The 24,287-nt window shown below is 48.5% G+C and overlaps 1 protein-coding gene across 4 annotated transcripts in view; it reads left to right on the plus strand.

Moving 5' to 3' along the window:
• Window positions 1–357: 357 nt before the first annotated feature.
• The window catches only part of wu:fi75a02, an 80,741-nt gene continuing 56,811 nt past the window's right edge, over window positions 358–24,287 (plus strand). For 3 of the 4 annotated variants that reach the window (XM_038793356.1, XM_038793372.1, XM_038793387.1), the window contains exons 1-2: window positions 358–421; window positions 23,054–23,145. The gene's annotated coding sequence lies outside the window, so the exon portion shown is untranslated. Of the gene's footprint in view, window positions 422–15,194; window positions 15,277–23,053; window positions 23,146–24,287 lie in introns of those variants that run through there. The other variant, XM_038793366.1, reaches the window with a different exon arrangement.

The following is a 24,287-nucleotide window of genomic DNA, read 5'->3' on the forward strand; positions in this document are numbered from 1 at the left end:
TCACTCCAGCATCCCTCACTTCGGCCCTCCCATCCTCTGGCCCTTCCTCCCTCCCCTCAGGGCTGGGCAGCAAATGCTGGCGTTGCCGGCGACACCTATGCCGTCAAATGAATTTTTGAAAAAAGATACACAAAGTAAAATGGTAGATTGTGAGGGTTAACTGAATGCCTGGTGACTGGGTTATGGGGTACAGGTTGAATGCAGTTTGCAGCCCCTGCCTGATGAATGATCTTGGGGGTCATTGTGACCTCAGCACTGTGTGTGTGTGTGTATGTGTGTGTGTGGTGCTATCCTATAAACTGTATCGCAGTCTGTGTACGACCTGCTTGTGCTGAATGTTGCTCTCCCTTTTTCTCCTCTAGGAACTGTGTTTGTTTGAATCTATCCCTGAGCAGCGCTGGAAACTCTTGAATGCCTGAAGGTTTGTAGTTGCTGCACCTTGCAGTTGTAAACTGCGGCAGTTAATATTTTAATCTATGCCTTGGCTCCTTGCTTGTTAACTCATGAGGAAATGCCCCTGGAAAATTCAGGAACACAGAGCTAGTATTTTGCTCCCCTTGGCCAGTGGATTTGATGAGAACTTAAGGAAGTAGCAAATGTTGGCCTCAACGCTCAGGAATTGCTAAGTGGGGGAAAAAGACCCAAGTCGATTTAATTGTCATCTTCTATCATCATGTGGAGATGCCGCCGTTGGACTGGGGTGAGCACAGTAAGAAGTCTTACAACACCAGGTTAAAGTCCAACAGGTTTGTTTCAAATACTAGCTTTCGGAGCGCAGCTCCTTCCTCAGGAGCAGTGCTCCTTCCTCAGGAGCAGTGCTCCGAAAGCTAGTGTTTGAAACAAACATGTTGGACTTTAACCTGGTGTTGAAAGACTTCTTGCCATCTTCTATCATGGCAGACGCCCAGTATGATGAATCTCCCATCCATTAGTCTGTAACAGACTTGGACTTGAGGAAGGGTCAAAGCCAATTGGAGAGCTTTGGGAGCCATAGATGTTTAGACACCGGTTGCAAGTTGCACTCTCCACATTATCAATGCCTCAAATTGCTCAACAAGCCCTGTGCCAAAATTCCAGCCCATTGCACAGCTGTTCCCAATGTTGGCGAAAAGGAAATAGTTTTTTCTCTCTGACCTGAAGATTATGTTCCGTGTTCTGCACCATGCATGTTTATGTTGTGCAAATAAAAAAAATGGAGGATCTTTTTATGGACGGCACAGTAGCACAGTCGTTCGTACTGTTGCTTCACAGCTTCAGGGACCCGGGTTCGATTCCAGGCCCTGGGTCACTGTCCGTGTGGAGTCTGCACGTTCTCCCTGTGTCTGCATGGGTTTCCTCCAGATGCTCCGGTTTCCTCCCACAAGTTCCGAAAGATGTGTTTGTTAGGTGAATTGGACTTTCTGAATTCACCCTCGGTGCACCTGAACAGGCGCCAGATTGTGGTGACTAGGTTGTTAACCTGCACTGGATCCATTGCTTTATTTCTCTCTTCTGAACTGAGAGGTCAGGTTGCCCATCCACATCTTTGGAAATCGAGGCTGGCCCATAATCATCTAATCTGTTTAGGATGATAAAGGCTCATGGAGCTGGGGGTGTAATATATTACCAAGATGTGATGAATATAATAAATGGTTAAATTTTCTAATAGTTGTAGTAATGTTATTAATAAACCCAGGTTTAAGATGCATACAGCCAGTATGTCTGCTTAAGATGTGATTAAGGGGTCATAAAAGTGAGATAATCCTGGATTTTGCAGGGGAAGTGTTCTGCTGATAGATTTGAGAAACATTTATTTGTTTATAGATAGGTGGTTAATGCAATATTGTTTTGGTTTGGGGTGTAAATAATTTACACAAGATATTGCCCGGGATTCTCCGCTCCACCGCGTCACATTTCTGCCCCGTCACATTTCTGCCCCGACCGGCCAGCGGAATTCTCCGTTACGCCAGCCGGCCAATGGGGTTTCCTGTTGTGGGGCAGTCCCACGCCGTCGGGAAACCCCTGGGCGCCGGCATAACAGAGAATCACGGCAGCGGAGAATCTCGGCCATTGTGTTTGGTCCTGGCCAATCTTGTGGGAAGAGACAGAAGAATGCCTTATGCTTTGGGTACAGCTGATGTAATTAAGGCAGGTCTGTCTGTAGTTACAGTTTTGACGTAGGATTTTAGTCTGACAAAATGTGTCTTTCGATTTGCTCCTGAAAGGTTCTCTCCAAGGAATCTGCACAGAGAAAAGCAAATAAAACCTGATTGTTAACTTTATTTATAAGTGGTATTTGAACTATATTGGTTTGCTTAATTGGAATATTTAGTGACAGGTGGAGGGAGTAAGTTAAAGTTTTCCCTTTTACTTAAGAAGTGTTAACTGTAAAGCTATTTCTTTTTTGCTAATGTTAATTCTGTGATTAAATTAAAATTTGTTTTTTTTTTAAATAATTTTTATTGAAAAAATTTGAATTTATACAACAACAATGAACCATAATAAAATACCAAAAATAACAATAATATTAGCAATCATAAACATTCGCCCCACCTCCATGAACAACACAGTATTTTAACAACAACGCAAATTAACACAATATTAAGTTTCATAATAGAAACTACAATAAGGAACACCCCACCTTACACCCCCCCCACCCCCCACCCCCAGGTTGCTGCTGCTATTGACCAAGATACCTATCTTTGAGCCAGGAAGTCCAGAAAAGGCTGCCACCGTTTATAGAACCCTTGTATTGATCCTCTCAGGGCAAATTTGACCCTTTCCAATTTTATAAATCCCGCCATGTATCCAGGTCTCCACGCTTGGGGGCCTTGCATCCTTCCACTGTAGCAAGATCCTTCGTCGGGCTACTAGTGACGCAAAGGCCAGGACATCGGCCTCTTTCGCCTCCTGCACTCCCGGCTCTACCGCAACTCCAAAAATCGCGAGTCCCCACCCTGGTTTGACCCTGGATCCAACCACCCTCGACACCGTCCCCGCCACCCCCTTCCAGAATTCTTCCAGTGCTGGGCATGCCCAGAACATATGGGCGTGGTTCGCTGGACTCCCCGAACATCTGGTGCACCTGTCCTCAGCCCCAAAGAACCTACTCATCCTAGTCCCGGACATGTGGGCCCGGTGCAGCGTTTACCTGCAAGTATCTGAACATGTTCCCTTGGGGAAGCCCAAATTTATCTTCCAGTTCCCCCAGGCCCGCAAACCTCCCGCCAATAAACAGGTCCCTCAATTTACTGATGCCCATCCTTTGCCACCCCCTAAATCCCCCATCCTTGTTCCCCGGGATGAACCGATGATTGCCACCCAATGGAGCCTCCATCGAGCCCCCTGTTTCCCCCCTATGCTGTCTCCGCTGTCCCCAGATTCTTAGGGTCGCCGCCACCACCGGGCTCGTGGTAAACCTCTTAGGGGAGAGCGGCAACGGCGCTGTTACCATGGCACCCAGGCTCGTACCTCTACATGACGCCATCTCCATTCTTTTCCACGCCACCCCTCCCCCCTCCATCACCCATTTACGCACCATTGACATTAGCCGCCCAATAGTACCCCAGAAGGTTGGTGCTCCAGGAACACTCTCTTCACTCTCGGAGTCCCATGTGCCCACACAAAGCTCAAAATACTGCTAGTCACTCTCCTAAAGAAGGCCCTGGGGATAAAGATGGACAGGCACTGAAAGAGGAACAAGAACCTCGGAAGCACCGTCATTTTGACGGACTGCACCCTCCCCGCCAACGACAATGGCAGCATGTCCCATCTCTCGAACTCCTCCTCCATCTGATCTACAAGTCTGGTGAAATTATGTTTGTGAAGAGTCCCCCAGTCCCTTGCCACCTGCACCCCAGGTACCTAAAGCTCTCCCCTGCCCGCCTAAGCGGGAGCCGACCAATTTGTTCCTCCTGGTCTCCAGGGTGCACCACAAACACCTCACTCTTGCCTAAATTTAGTTTATAACCTGAAAAGGTCCCAAACTCAGCTAGCAGCTCCATCACCCCCGGCATCCCTCCCACCGGGTCCGCCACATACAGTAACAGGTCATCGGCATACAACGACACCCTATGTTCCTCCCCACCTCGCACCAAACCTCTCCACCTCTCTGAATCCCTCAACGCCATCGCCAGCGGCTCGATTGCCAGTGCAAACAACAAGGGGGACAGGGGGCAACCCTGCCTGGTCCCTCGGTAAAGCCGGAAGTACTCCGACCTCCTCCCATTCGTGGCCACGCACGCCATCGGGGCCTCATATAGCAGCCTCACCCATCTAATGAACCCTTCACCAAATCCAAACCGCCCCAACACCTCCCATAAGTACCCCCACTCCACTCTATCGAAGGCCTTCTCCGCATCCAGCGCCACCACTATCTCTGCCTCCCCCTCAATCGCCAGCATCATGATGACATTCAACAAACTCCGCACATTCGTGTTCAGCTGCCTTCCCTTCACAAAACCTGTCTGGTCCTTGTGCACAACCCCTGGCACACAGTCCTCTATCCTGATGGCCAGGATTTTTGCCAGCACCTTGGCATCTACGTTGAGGAGAGATATGGGCCTGTATGAACCACACTGCTGGGGGTCCTTGTCCCTCTTTAAAATTAACGAGATCAGCGCCCGCGACATCATCGAGGGCAAAGTCCCCCTTTCCCACGCTTCATTAAGTGTCCGCACCAGCAAGGGGCCCACTAGGTCCACAAACTTTTTATAAAATTCCACCGGGAACCCATCCGGCCCCGTTGCCTTCCCTGACTGCATCTGCCCGATCCTCTTAACTAGCTCCTCCAGCTCAATCGGCGCACCCAACCCCTCCACCTTCTCCTCCTGCACCTTCGGGAAAGAAAGCCCGTCAAGGAACCTCTCCATTCCCCTCCTCTCCCCCGTTGGCTCCGACCGGTACAGTTCCCTGTAAAAGTCCTTGAAGACCTCATTCACCTCTACCCCCTTCCGCACCACATTCCCACTCTTGTCTCTCACTCCAGCAATTTCCTTAGCCGCATCCCGCTTGCGGAGCTGATGATCCAGCATCCTACTCGCCTTTTCACCATGTTCGTACACTGCCCCTTGTGCCTTCCTCCACTGTGCCTCCGCCTTTCTAGTGGTCAGCAAATCAAATTTAGCCTGCAGGCTGCGCCTCTCCCCCAACAGTCCCTCCTCTGGTGCCTCTGCGTACCTCCTATCTACCTCCAGAATCTTTCCCACCAGTCTATCCCTCTCACTCCTCTCGCTCCTCTCCCTGTGTACCCGGATGGATATCAGCTCCCCACGAATCACTACCTTCAGGGCTTCCAAGACCACCCCCACCTGAACCTCCCCCGTATCATTCACCTCGAGGTACCCCTCAATACTTGCCCGGACCCTCCTGCACACCACCTCCGCCAACAACCCCACATCCAACCGCCACAACGGGCGCTGGTCCTGCACCTCCCCCACCTCCAACTCTATCCAATGCAGAGCGTGGTCGGAGATTGCAATGGCCGAATACTCGACCTCCTCCACTCTCGGAATCAGTCCCCTACTCGCCACGAAGAAGTCTATCCGAGAGTAGACCCTATGTACGTGGGAGAAGAAAGAGTACTCACGTGCCCTCGGCCTCACAAACCTCCATGGATCCACCCCCCCCCAATCTGGTCCATAAACCCTCTCAGTACCTTGGCCGCCGCCGGCCTCCTACCTGTCCTAGAGCTGGACCGATCCAGTGAAGGATCCAACACCGTATTGAAGTCCCCCCCCCCCCCCCCCCCCCCCCCCCCCAATGATCAGACCTCCCGCCTCCAGATCCGGGACCCGTCCCAACATACGCCTCATAAAGCCCGCATCGTCCCAATTTGGGGCATACACACTAGCAAGTACCACCTTCTCTCCTTGTAGCCTGCCCCTAACCATAACATACCTACCCACCCCCCTTATCCGCCACCACCTCCGATGCCTCAAACGACACATTTTCCCCACCAGAATCCCACTCCCCGGTTCTTCACATCCAACCCAGAGTGGAAAACCTGCCCCACCCATCCCTTCCTCAGACGGACCTGGTCCGCCACCTTCAGGTGGGTCTCCTGAAGCATTGCCACATCTGCCTTAAGCCCCTTCAGATGAGCAAGTACCCTCGACCGCTTCACTGGCCCATTCAACCCTCTCGCATTCCAGGTGACCAATCGAATCAGAGGGCGTCCCGCCCCCCTCCCCCGTCGACTAGCTATAGCCCGTCGACTGCCCGCCCCAGGCCAGCACCCCCTGCCCGACCCAGTCCCCACAGTGACAATACCTCACCTCTGTCCCCCCAGCCCCCACCAGCTCCTTCCTCACCCTACCAGCAGCAACCCGGTATTCCCCTTTCCCCCCCTCCCTTCCCCCCCCCAGGCTAGGAACCCTCCTAGCTGCGAACCGTCCTCCATTGTACTTCCGTGGGTCAGCTAACTTCTGCTGACCCCGGAAACTCCCGCCAATAACCCGACCCCTGCCAAAGTGGGATCATTCCCCAATCTATCCCTCCTCCAGGCACCGCTCCAGCGCGGGGAAGAACCAGTTAAGGCTCCGCCTCCCCCTGTCATCGTCTCCACCCCCCAGCCTAATTAAAATTTGTTTTAATATAAAACATAATAATCTTTATTAGCACGGTAGCACAAGTGGCTTTTTGTGGCTTCACAGCACCAGGGTCCCAGGTTCGATTCCTCACTGGGTCACTGTCTGTGCTGAGTCTGCACGTTCTCCCCGTGCCTGCGTGGGTTTCCTCCGGGTGCTCCAGTTTCCTCCCACAGTCCAAAGATGTGCAGGTTAGGTGGATTGGCCATGATAAGTTGCCCTTAGTGACCAAAAAAGGTTGGGAGGGGTTATTGGGTTACTGGGTAACGGGGATAGGGTGGAGGTGGGGGCTTGGGTGGGCGGTGCAGACTCGATGGGCTGGGTGGCGGCCTCCTGCACTGTATGTTCTACGTTCCAAGTTAGTTAAACACAATTTGCTGACTTTCCTTAAGTCCCGAAAGACATGCTGTTAGGTGAATTGGACATTCTGAATTCTCCCTCTGTGTACCCAAACAGGCATCGGAATGTGGCAACTAGGGGCTTTTCACAGTAACTTCATCGCATTGTTAATGTAAGCCTACTTGTGACACTAATAAATATTATTATTAGTTAATCCAAATTTGTCCTTGTTCATTTTCGCTCAGATTATCATTTCCAAAAGATTTCTTACCATCAAGGTTAGGCTGACTGCTCTGTAGTTACAACCATTCTTTGAACCCTTGGTTCTGATCCAGTGCTGGTCAGCCCGGGAACCATGTGAGACCTATCCAGCTTGCAAGTGCGGCCATGAGACTTTTACATAGGTAGCCTAATTTTTGTTATGGTATGATCACTGTTCCCTTAATTGTTCTCCCCATGACACTTGATCCACTTATTCCACCTCATTATCCAGGTCAGATCCATCTATAGCCTCCCCCTTTGTTGGGCTGGAAAATTCTCCAGAATGCATTCCAGAATCTCTTAGCCTTTTTGCCCTTTACGCTTTCACTATCCCAGTCTCTCACAGCCGCCTCCGAAAGGATGCACACCGAGGTCCGGCCAGGTAAGACTACACGTGGACCGCACCGGCGGGACTCAGATTTTGTTTGTGGCCACTCGACCCATCCTGGGCAGAGAATCGCCAGGGGGGCCGCGTAGAGTGGCCCCCGACCTGCGCCGATTCTTTACTCACCGGAGAATCGGCGGGGCGGCGTTGCGCAATTCGTGCCCGACCCAGCGTTGGCTGAGAGAATCCCGCCCATAGTTTCTGCCTTTGACCTCTCTAGCCTATCCTCTCTGACACTGTAATCTTCTCCTTGATCAATACTACTACCCTTCTTTCTCGCCTCCTCTCTTTCTGCCCCTATATTTCCTGAACATCTTGTCTCCTCTCTTTCTGTACTTATCTTTCCTGAACATCTTGTATCCATGGATATTTGGGAGTGTATTCTTCAGGGGAATGTCCTGTACCCAACCATCTTCAGCTCCTTCAATTTTTTTTTTAATTTTAGAGTATCCAATTCTTTTTTTTTCCCAATTAAGGGGCAATTCAGCATGGCCAGTCCACCTAACCTGCACATCTTTGGGTTGTTGGGGGTGAGACCCACGCAGACACGGGAAGAATGTGCAACCTGCGCATGGACAGTGACCTGGGATCGAACCCAGGTCCTCAGAGCTGTAGGCAGCAGTGCTAACCACTGTGCTGCCCTTGGCTCCTTCAACACTGGGTAGAGGCAGAGTGAAAGGGACAAGCCTGGGGTCATTGGTAACGGCTCCGCTCCCGTTAGCCCCGAATAAACACTCGACTAACCCGATGGTAGTAGTCACATTAAAATCTGGGGGCAGCTCCGTCAATGTTTCAATTTGAAGGCTACCTCGAGGCCAGCTCCCATTATTCGAGCCTGCTCGGCTGGATGTGAGGTTTAGGGAGTGGATGGAGAAGGGGTTGGAGAAGGCGGGCCATTTATTTCTAGGTCAGTTTGCGAGCCTGGGGGAGCTGAAGGAGAAAAATGGGCTTATGGATGCTGAAGGGTTCCGGTATCTCCAGGTGCAGAGCTGGGTCGAAAAGGACTTTCCTGCCTTCCCGGTGAAGCAGCCTTCTACCCTGCTGGAACAGATTGTGTCCTGCTCGGGGTCAGAGGTGGCCAGCACATCAAGCAAATATGCCAGTGGATAGTGGGGGAGGAGACTGGCTTGGTTGAGGGAGTGAAGGCAAATTGGGTGAAGAGCTAGGGCCAATTGTGGAGTAGGAGGTTTGGAGCGAGACACTGAGGAGGGTGAACGCGATGTCGTCCTGTGAGAGTCTCATTCAGCTAAAAATAGAGCACATCTCACCAAGGCTAGAATGAGCTGTTTTTTCAGTGGGGTGGAGGGTGGTGACGGTTGGTGTTCGAGGGGGTCGGCACACCACGTGCACATGTTCTGGTCGTGCTTAAAGCTGGTGGGCTTCTGGAGATGTTTTTTCAATACCATGTTGGCAATCCTGAACATGGAGTTGGAGCCTTGCCCACTGGATGCGAGCTTGGGGTCTTGGATATACAGGAACTCCGGGGGGGGGGGGGGGGGGGGGGGGGGGGCAGATGCTCTGGCCTTTGCCTCGCTTTTGGCAAGGAGCCGGTGGATCCTCTTAGTCTGGAGGTTGACTACACTGCCAAGCGCCTCGACATGGCTCGGTGGCCTGATGGTGTTTTTGCACCTCGAGAAGGTCAAGTTCACCATGAGAGGGTTGGTGGAGGGGTTTTACTGTAGGTCGTGCCCATTTATAATGTACTTTAAAAAGTTGGTCAGTGTCAGCTGTTGGAGGGGGCAGAGATAGGTTGGGGGGGGTAGGTTAGTTTATATTATGGGAGGGGGGCTGGGGGGTAATTAGTACTGTTTTTTAATGTTTGGTTTTGTGTAACTTTGTATGAAAATTGTTAAAATATTTCCAAATAAATACTGTGGCTACAAGAGCAAGTCAGAGGCCAGGAATCCTGTGGCAGGTAACTCACCTCCTGACTCCCCAAAGCCTGTCCACTAGCTACAGTGCACAAATATGATGGAATACTCTCCCCTTGCCTGGGTGAGTGGAGTTCCAACAATAAATGAAAATGAAAATCGCTTATTGTCACGAGTAGGCTTCAATGAAGTTACTGTGAAAAGCCCCTAGTCGCCACATTCCGGCGCCTGTCCGGGGAGGCTGGTACGGGAATTGAACCGTGCTGCTGGCCTGCTTGGTCTGCTTTAAAAGCCAGCGAGTTAGCCCAGTGAGCTAAACCAGCCCCAATACTCAAGAAGCTTGACGCCCTCCAGAGTAAAGCAGCCCGGCTTGACTGGCACCCCAAACATTCACTCCCTCCATCACCAACGAACAGCGGCAGCCGTGCGTACCATCTACAATATGCATTGCAAGAACTCACCAAGGCTCCTTAGGCAGTGCCTTCCAAACCCATGACCACTCCTCACTCACCATCCTTGGAAATATATTGCCGTTCCTTCACTGTGGTTGGGACAAAATCCTGGAACTCACACCCCAGCTTTACTGTGGGTGGACCTTCACCACATGGACTGCAGCAGTTCGAGGAGGTATCATTATCTCTAGGGCAATTAGCAGTGGGCAACAAATGCTGACCTAGCACCCGCCGATCCTGTGAAATAATTTTAAAAACTCTTAATGCACTCTGTCTCTCTGCACCCTTTGTGCAACTTATTTATTCTTCCTTATTTAGAATTTAGAACAGTACAGCACAGAACAGGCCCTTCGGCCCTCGATGTTGTGCCGAGCAATGATCACCCTACTCAAACTCACGTATCCACCCTATACCCGTAACCCAACAACTCCCCCTGAACCTTACTTTTTAGGACACTACAGGCAATTTAGCATGGCCAATCCACCTAACCCGCACATCTTTGGACTGTGGGAGGAAACCGGAGCACCCGGAGGAAACCCACGCACACACGGGGAGGACGTGCAGACTCCACACAGACAGTGACCCAGCCGGGAATCGAACCTGGGACCCTGGAGCTGTGAAGCATTGATGCTAACCACTATGCTACCGTGCTGCCCCAATGTGACACCCTGGTTCGCATCCCCCGCCCGTTGTTTAACATCTTTCCCAACAACACCAGAAAACTGGCCCTCGGCCACATTGGTTTCGGCTCTGAGCATCCTGCTTGTTTAGATCCTCTCTTCTCCCAGAAGCTGTCCCAATGCTCCAGGAATGTAGCGTCCTTCTCTCTGCAGCAGTTCTTCAGCATTCATATGCTTTATCCTTCTATCTTTCAGTCGAGATGATATCTATCTATGCTTCTGTTTTGCTCCTGTCCCTGATGTCTATAGGTATGTTAAGATGAATATTAAGCAAACTCTGGGTGGTGCGGAATAGTGATGTGCACCCTGTGCTTTTCATGTTGGTGTGAATGTTCTCCCTCGTGGTTATGTACTCCCGCCCCTCCAACTCAGCTTTGAATGTATTCAATGACCCAGCCGCCATTGCTCGCTGGGGGAGGGGAGAATCCAAAACACTCATGACCCTCTGAGAAAAAATAATTCCTCTTCGTCTTCGTTTCTATTCCCCCCCCACCCCCAAAACAAACCAAAGATGTGCAGGGTAGGTGGATTGGCCACGTTAAATTGCCCCATAAATAAAAAGGGAGGATCTTAAAACAATCACTAAAGGAAAAGGTAATGGGACTAATGGGTAACACATCCTCTGGATCCGATGGCCTACATCCTAGCGATTTCAATGAAGTGGCTGCAGAGATTGTGGATGCATTGGCTGTAATCTTTCAATTCCATGGATTCTGGGAAGATTCCAGCGGATTGGAAAACCACAAATGTAATATTTTGATTTAAGAGAGGGAGATGCAAAACAGGAAACCATAGGCCAGATAGCTTAACACGTCATTGGGAAAATGCTTGAATTGATTATTAAGGAAGTAATAGCAGAACATTTGGAAAACCGTAATATAATCAAGACAGAGTCGAGGTAGCTTTTTGGGAAGGAAATTGAATTTGACTAATTTAGAGTTCTTTGTGGAAGTAATAGCATATGTGCAGCACGGTAGCATAGTGGTTAGCACAGTTGCTTCGCAGCTCCAGGGTCCCAGATTCGATTCCCGGCTTGGGTCACTGTCTGTTTCCTCTGGGTGCTCCACTTTCCTCCCACAGTCTAAAGATGTGCTGGTTAGGTGGATTGGCCATGCTAAATTGCCCTTCGTGTTCAAAAAGGTAGGGTGGGGTTGCTGGGTTGTGGGAATGGGATGGAGGTGTGGGCTTGGGTAGGGTGTTCTTTCCAAGCGCTGGTGCAGACCCGATGGGCTGAATGGCCTCCTTCTGCACCTGTAAATTCTGCAATGAATGGATGGAGAAAGGGGAACCATGGAGCACAGCACAGCCGCTGGAGGCTGCCGCCGTGCGCATGCATGGCCTCTGATCCGGAAGTGCGGGGCCCGAATCTGCAGCAAAAGCTGCTCGATGCACGTCAGGTCCCTGCTAGCGCTCTGCAGGGCTTTGAATATGTGGCCAGTATCTTCATGCCAGTTTTTCTGTCATGAAAGGCCACAGTTTTTACGACGGCGTGGGGACATAGTCCCAAAAATGGAGAATTCTGTATTTGGATTTTCAATTTTTTTTATTCGTTCATGGGACGCAGGAGTCGCAGGCTGTGCCAGCATTTATTGCCCATCCGTAATTGCCCTTGAGGCAGTTAAGAGTCAACCACATCGATGTGGGTCTGGAGTCACATGTAGGCCAGACAAGGTAAGGACGGAAGATTTCCTTCCCTCAAGGACATTAATGAACCAGGTGGGTTTTTACGACAATTGGCAATGGTTCCATGGTCATCATTAGCCTTTTAATTCCAGACTTTTATTGAATTCAAATTTCACCATCTGCAGTGGCGGGATTTGAACCTGGGTCCCCAGAGGATTACTCTGGGTCTCTGGTTAACTAGTCCAGTGACAATACCACTACGCCACTGTCTCCCCGTAAACGTGCATGGGGAGAATGTGCAAACTCCACGCGGACAGTGACCCGGGGCCGGGATCGAGCACGGGTCCTCAGCCCCATGAGGCAGCAGTGCTTGCCACCGTGCCGCCCCACCTCTTGATTTTGAACTATTTTTGGGGTGCTTTTTGTGTCTTCCACAGCGAAGACGAATAAATATTTGGTCAAAGCTTCTGCCATTTCCTTGTTTCCCATTAATTAGTTCCACTGTCTCACCCTCTTGAGGCACGAATGCTTACTTTAGCTAATCCCTTAATTTTATTTATATTTCTAGCTAGCTTTGTCTCGTACTCTTAATTTCTCCCATTTTTAGTAATTCTTTGCTGGTTTTTCAATTTCCCCATTAGAACATAGAACATAAAACAGTACAGCACAGAACAGGCCCTTCGGCCCTCGATGTTGTGCCGAGCAATGATCACCCTACTGAAGCCAACGTATCCACCCTATACCAGTAACCTGACTGGGAGCCAATATAGGCCAACGTGCACACGGGCAATCAAATGGGACCTGGTATGAGTTCGACATGACCGAAAAGTTTTAGTTAGCCTCAAATTTGTGGAGGGTAGTATGTGGAAAGTGCCTTTGAATGCTGCAGTCCAGTTGAGAGATAATTATTACAATCCTGGACCAAACCCCAACAGTTGCTAGGATACCGGACAGAACATAGAACAGTACAGCACAGAACAGGCCCTTCGGCCCTCGATGTGCCGAGCAATGATCACCCTACTCAAACCCACGTATCCACCCTGTACCCGTAACCCAACCTTAACCTTACTTTTTAGGACACTACGGGCAATTTAGCATGGCCAATCTACCTAACCCACACATCTTTGGATTGTGGGAGGAAACCGGAGCACCCGGAGGAAACCCACGCACACACGGGGAGGACGTGCAGACTCCACACAGACAGTGGCCCAGCCGGGAACTGAACCTGGGACCCTGGAGCTGTGAAGCATTTATGCTAACCACCATGCTACCGTGCTGCCCATTCTTCTGACCTACCACTAATCTTCACAGTATTATATGCATTTTCTTTCAATTTGATACTTTCCTCAACTTCCTTTGTTAGCCACAGGTGGTGCACCCTTCTTAGTCTTTTTTTCCTCAATGGAATATATCTTTGAGTGTTAGAAATATCACCTTAAATGTCTGCCACGACTTCACAACTGTCTTACCTTTTAAACTGTTTTCCCAGTTCTCTTTAGCCAACTCTGTTTTCATACCCCCCTCCCCCCCCTAACCTGCACATCTTTGGACTGTGATGGAGGGCAGCAGGGTGGCACAGTGGGTTAGCCCTGCTGCCTCACAGCGCCGCGGTCCCAGGTTCGATCCCGGCTCTGGGTCACTGTCCGTGTGGAGTTTGCACACTTTCCCGTGTTTACATGGGTTTCGCACCCGCAACCCAAAAGAAGTGCAGGCTAGGTGGATTAGCCATGCTAAATTGCCCCTTAATTGGAAAAAATGAATTGGGTACTCTATAAATTTTTTAAAAATAATCTTTGGACTGAGAGGAAACCACAGCACCCAGAGGGAACCCACGCAGACACGGTGAGAAATTGCAAACTCCACATAGAGTGTCACCCAAGGCCAGAATTGAATCAGGGTCCCTGACACTTTGAGGAAGCAGATCTAGCCACCGTGCCACCCCGTCTTAGACCCAAGTTTCTCACCCTCAAACTGAATGTGAAGTTCTGTCAGATTATGATCGCTGTTGCCTGGAGACATCTTTACTATGAGGTCAATAATTAATCCTGTCTCATTACAGGTCTTTTCCCTGGTTGATTTGAGAACATATTGCTTTAAGAAATTGTCCCATAAGCACTTCCTGAATTGACTATCGTTCCAGGCTACCGTTACCAATTTGATTCTTCCAATCTCTTTAAAGATAAAAATCACCCATAATTATTGCAGTACCTTTCTTGCCAGCCTCCATCTGTTTCTTCCAATATACTCCATCCGTACAGTGTAGTTGCTGTTAGGGAGGCTGCAAACTACTCCCACCAGTGACTTCTTTCCTTTGCTATTTCTTATCTTCACCCAAACTAATTTTACAACTTGCTCTTCTGAACCAAGTTCATCTCTCAATACTGAACTATTCACAACCCCACCATTGTTTCCTTTCTTCCTGTTCTTTTGAAGTGTTTCCTTGAATCCCTTGAATCATAAGCTCCCAGCTTGGAACCATGATTCTGTAATGGCTATTCGATCATTCCTGTTTATTTTTACTATTAGTGCATACGGTTTGTTAGGAATGCATGCATTCAGCTACTGAGACTTTTAATTCTGACTTTTTATTGTCCTTCCGCACTCTGACATTATGTACTGCTGCACTCTCTAAGTTCATACACTGACCCTTCTGTCACACTCTGGTTAACCTTCCCTGCATCACTAGCCTGCATTTATGCCTTATTCTTTCTCTTTAACTTTCTAAATCTCCCCCACCCCTCTGTTATTTAGCTTAGCTGGTGTCGGGACTTCTCATCCAGTAATAATTTTCATAAGGGTACTGGATAAATACCCTTATGTGGGGGGAGCGGAGGTGTGGGAGCAATGGATAGTCTTTCAAAGAGCTGGTGGAATGGCTTCTTCAGTGCCTTGCGATTCCGTAAATCCCAAATCTCAGCAGCAAGATCTTAGAACCAGCAGTTTTAGGAATACGTGCACACTGATGTACTGGATGAGCAAACTCGGGATTGTGAGTTCAAATCCCACCAGGACAAGTTATTGAATTTAAATCAAGGCTGCTGGATTTCCTCATTAATTCCCTCGAGGAATGGAGCCCATGACCTTCGGCAGGTCTGAATGGTAAGGGACTACAGTCAAGTCATTCACTAATGAACAATTATCTTCAAAACGAGGACTGTAAACAGTGTAAAAATTCCCATCAATAGGTGCAGTTTGATTAATGCAGCTGAAAATAGATTTTGTCTCCCTTCATCTACAACTTTCACCTACTACCTGCGAGTAACCCAATTTTTAAATTACTGAAGGTGACTTTATAAAACGGTGAATTGAGTGAGCATAGTAGTCAGTTAAATTAAAACACAATTGTACTCGAAGCTTTTGAAAACATACCTTGCACCCAAAAGAACTGGCTGGCTATTTGCAACCTCCTCAAACTCATTAATGGAAACTCAGTTGTCATTGATTGACTCTGGGGGACATGGCCAGGTTTGTGGATCAGTCTGGTTTCCAGTGTGATGTTTCCTCTTTGGATTATGCTGTATGTGTTCTCCCTATGTTACTGTCCCCCCCCCCCCCCCCCCTCTCTCTCACACACACTCACACACACTTTCACCCAACTCCCCTGCGAGGGACAGAATGAAGCATCCTGTGTAACCTGGGGAAGGAGAAAGAGCGGGAACAGAGCATCCACCAACAACTGTGTGCAGTTTTGGTTCCGTGACCTCAAAGGATATCATTGCCAGAGAGGGAGTGCAACGAAGGTTCGGCAGATTTCTTTCAGGGATGGCGGGACTGTCTTATGAAGAGAGATTGGGAAAACTGGGCCTGTACTCTCTAGAGTTTTGAAGAATGAGAGGTGATCTCATTGAAACCTACAAAATACTTAAAGGAATGGGCAAGGTAGATGCAGATAAAATGGCTCCCATGGTTGGGGAGTCTAAAACCAGGGAGCACAGTCTCAAAATAAGAAAGAAGCCACTTCGGACCAAGATGAGGAGCCATTTCTTTACATTGGAGGTTGTAAATCTTTGAATTCTCTACCTCAGAGGTTTGTGGAAGCTCAGCCATTTAGTATGTTTAAAACAGAGATTGAGAGATTTCTGATTAACTATAATGTAAAGGGTTATGGTGATAGTGTGGGTCAAAGTAATTGAAGTATCTGACCAGTCATGACCGTATCAATTGACGGAGCAGGCTCAACTGGCTGAATGGCCTACTCCTGTTCCTATGTTCATAAGCTTTATTTATATAGCATCTTTAATAAAACATCTTAAGACATTTTAGAGTACCACAGGGTGAATTAGATACTGAGGCACTAAAAGAGATCTGAGGTGAGATGACCAAAAGTCTGGTCAAATGGGTAGGTCTAAAGGGGTGTATTAAAGGCAGAAAGTATGGCACAGAGGCATGGGGCAGTAATTCGCGAATGTAGCCTCCAAGCAGCTGAAGGCGCAGTCACTAAAGAAAGAGCAATTAAAGGCAGCGATGTTCGAGTTCACTAAGATGAGCTTGAGGATCTCGGAGGGTTCTAGGACTAGAGGAGGTAGCGGGGATAGGGAGAGACCCGAATGAAGCAGAGACCAGAATGAGAATCGAGCTGTTGCTTGACTGGGAGCCAATATAGGCCAACGTGCACACGGGCAATCAAATGGGACCTGGTATGAGTTCGACATGACCGAAAAGTTTTAGTTAGCCTCAAATTTGTGGAGGGTAGTATGTGGAAAGTGCCTTTGAATGCTGCAGTCCAGTTGAGAGATAATTATTACAATCCTGGACCAAACCCCAACAGTTGCTAGGATACCGGACAGAACATAGAACAGTACAGCACAGAACAGGCCCTTCGGCCCTCGATGTGCCGAGCAATGATCACCCTACTCAAACCCACGTATCCACCCTGTACCCGTAACCCAACCTTAACCTTACTTTTTAGGACACTACGGGCAATTTAGCATGGCCAATCTACCTAACCCACACATCTTTGGACTGTGGGAGGAAACCGGAGCACCCGGAGGAAACCCACGCACACACGGGGAGGACGTGCAGACTCCACACAGACAGTGGCCCAGCCGGGAACTGAACCTGGGACCCTGGAGCTGTGAAGCATTTATGCTAACCACCATGCTACCCTGCTGCCCACAATAAGACAGAAACCCCAATATTTTATTTTAATTTTGTAAGACTGTGAGGAAAGGATAGCTCACTCCAGGAGTGATTACACGGAGAAATAGGGATATGGTATATTAAAACAAACTTTATTACTAACACAGTACTGACCTAACTTTAACATCATAAAGAAAATAGCTTACAGTTACCAGTTAATGCGAAACAACAACAGGAAATAGTTTAACCGTTAACAGATATCTTTTTATCTCCAATCAAGCAAAACCCACCTTGGGTCAACCTCCACTTTTAAATACAGTTAGCAAACCCAGGATTACTTGCTGCACAGCGATGTCTTGGGTAAACTGCTTTGAGAGAGAGCGAGATCCTTCAAGAACCAGTTTGCTTATTCTTGCCTGTGCCCAACTACTGTTTAATTTCCCAGCATTTGGCAAAAAGCTCCTGTTTTGTTCAGTTGAATCTTTAACAAAACTGTTTTTTCCAGAAGTTGGTGGTCTGTTCACAGATGGACCTGAACTGAACTCAGCACCTGATTGTTTCAGCCACTGGCTCCTCCCATTAACTGCATCATCTCTATCCCACTAATTGGATTATGACCATCTGACTCAGGCTAAAAACAATGTCTCTAATTATCTACTGTCCAGAGAGCCTTCTTTCTATAAATAACATCACATCAGTCCTATTGCGGTAAATGCTATACATGGTTGGAATGCATTATGATCTTTTATGATGCTTTAATTGCACCTCTGTAGCCACAAAGCCTGGCTGTCTTTCAAGCCAGGATTTTAAAAAACTGTCAAGACACACACTAACCCCAGGCTTTTAACCCTTACTGCACCAGCTACACAATACATCTGAAATTCCTATATTCATCATAATAAAGGCACATATGAGGCTTTCAGCAGCAGATGAGCGGAGATGGATTTGGAGTGGGGAAATGCTACAGAAGTAGAATTAGGTGGTTTTAGTGTTGGCATGGAAATGTGGATCAGACATGGCACTGTGGTTGCGTTATTCTGGTTTGGCCTTAGAAGGATGGAGTCAGTAGCTTTGGGGTGGAGTGGCAATGACCTTTGGCCTTCCACATGTTAATAATGGTGGAAATTTCTGTTCATCAAATTCTGGGTGTAGGAACATCAGTCTGATCATTCCGAGACGGTGAAGGAATTGAGAGGTAGCAGTCACATAAAACTGAGTGTCAGCAGCCTACATGTGAAAAAACTAATGTGTTTTGGATGATGTGACTGAGGGGCAGCATGTAGATGAGAAATGGGAGGGGCCAAGGATAGCAGTGAGGGAGCAGGAAGAGAATCCATCGCAGGTGATTCTCTGGCTGTGATTGGATGGTTCAGAATGGAACCAGGGGAGAGCAGCCCCACCCAGCTGGACAACAGTGGAGAGGTGCTGGGGGAGGATGGGGCGGTCAAACTGGGTCAGAGGCTGCAGACAGGTCAAGAAGGATGAGGAAGGAAGGTACTTTAGTTCGGCCGCACTTGGAATATAGTGTTCAATTCTAGTCGCCACATTACCGGAAGGATGTGGAGGCTTTGGAGACGGTAAAATGAAATTTACCAGGATGTTGCCTAGTATGGAGGGCATTTGCTATGAGGAGAGGTTGGATAAACTCGGTTTGTTCTCACTGGAACGACGGAGGTTGACCAGATAGAAGTCTACAAAATTATGAGGGGTATGGACACAATGGATAGTCAGAAGCTCTTTCCCAGGGTGGAAGGGTCAATTATTAGGGGACATAAGTTTAAGGTGCGAGGGGAAAAATTTAGAGGAGATATGCGAGGGAGGTTTTTTACAGAATGTAGTGGATGCCTGGAACTCGCTGCCGGAGGAGGTGGTGGAAGCAGGGACGATAGTGACATTTTAGGGGCGTCTTGACAAATACATGAATGATATGAAAATAGAGGGATACGGACCGCGGAAGTGTAGAAGGTTGTAGGTTAGATGGGCAGCATGGTCGGCTCAGGCCTGGAGGGTTGAAGGGCCTGGTCCTGTGCTGTACTAGCTTTTGTTCTTTGTTTACCTTTGTCATAGTTATATAACACGGTTTAGTTTAGTTGGCTGAACAGCTGGTTTGTAGATGCAGAGCGAGGCTAACAGCAGGGGTTCAATTCCTGTACCGGCTGAGATTATTCATGAAGGCATCGCCTTCTCAACCTTGCCCCTCGCCTGAGGTGTGGTGATCCTCAGGTTAAATCACCACCAGTCGGCTCTCCCCATCAAAGGGAGAAGCAGCCGATGGTCATCTGGAACTATGGCGACTTCATTTTACTTTATGACATTAGAGTCGTGATTTAAGAGGTGTGTGTGTGTGACTTTGTTCTTGGCTCAGTGGCAGGGATGTCTGGAGCGAGTATGTTGAATTGTTTAACACTTTTAAGTTTTCTGCTGCTTGTGGTGAGATAAGGGGTGAATGTACAAACTCCACACGGACAGTGACCCAGGGCCGGGATTGAATCCGAGTCCTCGGCACCATGAGGCAGTAGTGCTAACCACTACGTCACTGTGCCGCCCATCAATTTCCAATTTCAATGAGCATTAAGGCAAGGGAAAAGGATGTGGTGGTTTCCCATTGCCTCCCTCGTGTGCCTAAAGGTAACACAACCCCCCCCCCCCCCCCCAATGTTATTAGTTTAAACTCGATATTCCTTAACTTTGTTGGCCGCAAGGAATTTGGCCCCAGCCTAGTTCAGGTGCAGCCATCCCAATGCCACATCACCGTGAGCCAGACTTTTGTGAAATATAACGCTTCCTTCCCATCACTGCTTTAGCCATGTACTTGATGTCCTCATCTGTTTATTGCTGTACCAGTTTTCACATGACTTGGGTAATAATCCCTTTTTAAAAAATAAATTTCGAGTACCCAATTAATTTTTTCCAATTAAGGGGCAATTTAGCGTGGCCAATCCACCTAACCAGCACATCTTTGTGTTGTGGGGGCGAAACCCACACAAACACGGGGAGAATATGCAAACTCCACACGAACAGTGACCCAGAGCCAGGATAGAACCTGGGACCTCGGCGCCATGAGGCAGCAGGGCTAACCCACTGTGCCACCGTGCTGCCCTGACTTGGGTAATAATCCTGACCAGAAATGTAACTAAACCAGCTACATTAATACTGCAGGTTCCAATAATGCTTGAGCTGGACACTATCCAGGAAAGAGCAGCCCGTCTGATTGGTGCCCATCCACCACTTTCACCATTTGCTCACTCCACTGCCCGTGCTCGGGAACAGCTGTGTGTGTACCATCTACCTACATGATGTGCTGCAGCAACTCACCGAGGCTCCTTCGGCAGCACCTCCCATAGCCAAGGATCCCTGCCACCTAGGACAAATGGAGCCCTGTGGAAATGCTGCCACCTGCAAGGTGCCCGCCAAGTCTCACTATCCTACCATGGGACTATATTGCCAACCTTGGGTCACAGTCCTGGAACAGAACTGTGGGTGTATGTACACCACGTGGACTGCAGCTCACTACTGCTTTCTCTGGGGCAAATGGGAATGGGCAATAACTATATGCTCTGCCAGCAACATCCATGTCCCATGAATGAATATTTTTTTTTTTAAGTAGTTGGTTCAGACATGGACCACCAAACTGGATCCTCCCCCCTCCCTATCAGATTCTATTATTCCAACCATTTCTAAATGCCGCTTACCCTCGCACCATGTAGGCAATGCACCTTCACAGCATTCAATCCTGTCTGTAGAGAATGCAGAATATGGGTGGCACGGTAGCACAGCAGTTAGCACAGTTGCTTCACAGCTCCAGGGTCCCAGGTTCGATTCCCGGCTTGGGTCACTGTCTGTGCAGAATTTGCACTTTCTCCCCTTGTCTGCGTGAGTTTCCTCCGGGTGCTCCGGTTTCCTCCCACAGTCCAAAGATATGCAGGTTAGGTGGATTGGCCATGATAAATTGCCCTTAGTGTCCAAAAGATTTAGGTGGGGTTACTGGTTTACAGGGAAGTATGGCCTTGGATGGGGTGCTCTTTCCAAGGGCCGGTGCAGACTCGATGGGCCAAATGGCCTCCTTCTGCTTTGTAAACTCTTTGAAAATAAGAGCCGAAGGCGCACATTCGGCCCTTCCAGCCTGATGCCGCCTTCCCCCCCCTCCCCATATCCTTTGATCCCCTTCACCCTAACTGCTATATTCAACTCTTTCTTGAAAACATACAATGTTTTGACCTCAACTGCTTCCTGCGGTAACAAATTCCACAGGCTCACCACTCTCTGGGTGAAGATATTTCTCCTCATCTCTGTCCTAAATGGTCTACCCAGTATCCTCAGACTGAGACTCCTGGTCCTGCACTCCCTGACAATCGGGAATATCCTTCCTACATCTGCCCCGGATCCCTCCTCATTCTTCTAAACTCCAATGAATATGATCCTAACCGATTCAATCTCTCCCCGTACGTCAGTCCTGCCATCCCAGGAATCAGCCTGGTAAACCTTCGCTGTACTCCCTCCATAGCAAGAACATCCTTCCTCAGATAAGGAAACCAAAACTGCACACGTTGTTTCAGGTGTGACCTCACCAAGGCCCTGTAAAATTGCAGCAAGACATCCCTGCTCCTGTGCTGGAATCCTTTTGCTATGAAAGCCAACATACCATTAGCCTTCTTCACTGCTGCACCTGCATGCTTACCTCCAGTGACTGGTGTACGAGGACTCCCTGATCTCATTGCACATTCCTCTCCCTCAGCCTATAGCTGTTCAGATAACCAGCCTTCCTGCTTTTGTTACCAAAGGGGATAACCTCATTTATTCAAATTATACTGCATCTGCCATGCGCTTTCCCATTCACTCAACATGTCCAAATCACACTCTCGCATCTCCACGTCCTCCTCACAGCTCACCCTCCAAACCAGCATGGTGACGTTTTATCCGCCTCGATATCTCATACTTTCCATCCGTTGGACAGGAGCCATGTCTACTAAATCTTTGACTTACACACAAACTTGTACAAATAAGCAGTTCAGCCATTCTGAGAAGGTTTACTCAACTCATTCCTGTGATGAGGGGCTTATCTTGCGAAGACAGGTTGGACTGGTTGGGTTTTATCCATTGAAGAATGAGCGGTGATCTTCTTGAAACTATCTAGATCCTGAGGGGACTTGATGCAGTTGGTACCGTGAGGATGTATCCACTTGTGGGGGAAACGAGAACTAGGGCCACACTAAATTGCCCCTTAATTGGAAAAAAACAATTTTCAAAGCAAGGGCAGGGCCCAATACAGGGCCCAAATGTTGATTGGCGAATGTAAACCTGAAGTCCGTACACTTGTATTTTCAACATCTGCTGTGTGATCTATCCGATTCCACAGAATCCATGCAGTTTCATGGTGGGCCTGCTTCTTTGGGAAGGCAGGGGGATCCACTTGATTTGGGATGGCGGGGAGGCGGGATGGGGCGGATCTCTGCTGAGCAGCTGGTAGCAGGAGAGCGTTGGAACTGAGTATGAACCAGTCTCCCACTGACCAGGGCTGTGGAGGCCGCTCTCTCCATGCCACCTAGAGTTTGTTCAGCCAAGAGTGGTGAAGAGATAACATGAGCCAGAAACAGGAATCGAGGCTGCTTTCCCCAGCCCGAGGTGCTGCCATCATTAGACTTGCCAAGACGAGTTACCAGCACAGTCTAGCCGTTGAACCTGGTCTTTGTCCTTTTCCCATGCAACACTCTGATTAATAACGTAAAGAGTGTGGCATTAAATTTTCTGTTCTGTAAATGTGCCAACTATTGACTCTGATTTTTTTTCTCTCCCTCAGCTGACTGAACCGAGGTTCATGCTGAATGTTACTGAAGAACCCAGTGGATGCTGGTCAACAGCGTCCCAACAGTGGAACCAGCAGCATAATTGGTTAGTTTTGATCTAATGCTTAATATCATACTCCGCTTCATTAAATGCAGTTGATTGACCAGAGTCACAAGTGATAGGTAGGGGCTGGCTAACACTTCTTGGGTTTGAGAAGCCTGTTGAGAGTTTTTAAGGGTGCAACTAATAGGATAGATACAGGGGCAAATGAGCGATGTGATGTGTTTCGAGTTTCAAAATTGAAACAGTGTCACATGAGATTATTACACAAAATTAGGGATCTGATTTGAGATTCGGGGTAACATACAACATGGAGTGAGGATTGTGGACCAAAGACAGAGTGTAGAATAAACAGGACATTTATGGGTAACCAGGTTGTAACTTGGAAGGTGGTGGAGTGGCTGCAAGGATTTAGTACTTGGGCTCCAGCTATTTACAATCTATATTAATGATAAATAAAGGGAGTGATTTGTAACTTGCTGATGATACACAGTTAAGGGGTATAAACTGTGATGAGAATACAGGTTGCCAAGGATAAACCAGCAGGTTAAATGAGTGGGCATGAACATGACAGGTGGGAATCAGTGTGTGTGACGTTAGCCGCAAAGAAGCATAACTACAAAAGCAGAAAAAAATTAAACGTGAGGGACTTGGAAATGTTGATTCCCATCCCCTCAGGGGGGCCCAGATTTCTTTATACAAAGTTGAAATGTAGGTACAGCAAGCAGCTAGGAAAAGAAACAGGATGTTTCTTTAATACGTTTAGAGTATCCAAATCTTTTTTCCAATTAAGGGGCAATTTAGCCAATTAGTAGCCAATCCACTCACCTCTGCACACCTTTGGATTGTGGGGGCGAAGCCCACGCAAACACGGGGAGAATGTGCAAACTCCACAAGGACAGTAACCAAGGCTGGGATCGAGCCCGGGTCCTCAGTGCCGTGAAGCAGCAGTGCTAGCCACTGTGCCACTCAAATGGAATGTTGGCCTTTATTGCAAAGGGATTAGGGTGTAAGAGTGAAGGAAGTCGCACTATAGTTACATACGGTGACAGGAACAGGCCATTCAGCCCAACTCATCCATGCTAGCGCTTATGTTTCATTTGAGCCTCCTCCCACCTTTCCACATCTAAATCTATCATCGTCACTCTTTTGTCCCTTCTCTTTCCTGTGCCTATCGAGTTTCCCTC

The sequence above is a fragment of the Scyliorhinus canicula genome, chromosome 1 (genome assembly GCF_902713615.1).
Source record: "Scyliorhinus canicula chromosome 1, sScyCan1.1, whole genome shotgun sequence".
NCBI classification, from domain to species: Eukaryota; Metazoa; Chordata; class Chondrichthyes; order Carcharhiniformes; family Scyliorhinidae; genus Scyliorhinus; species Scyliorhinus canicula.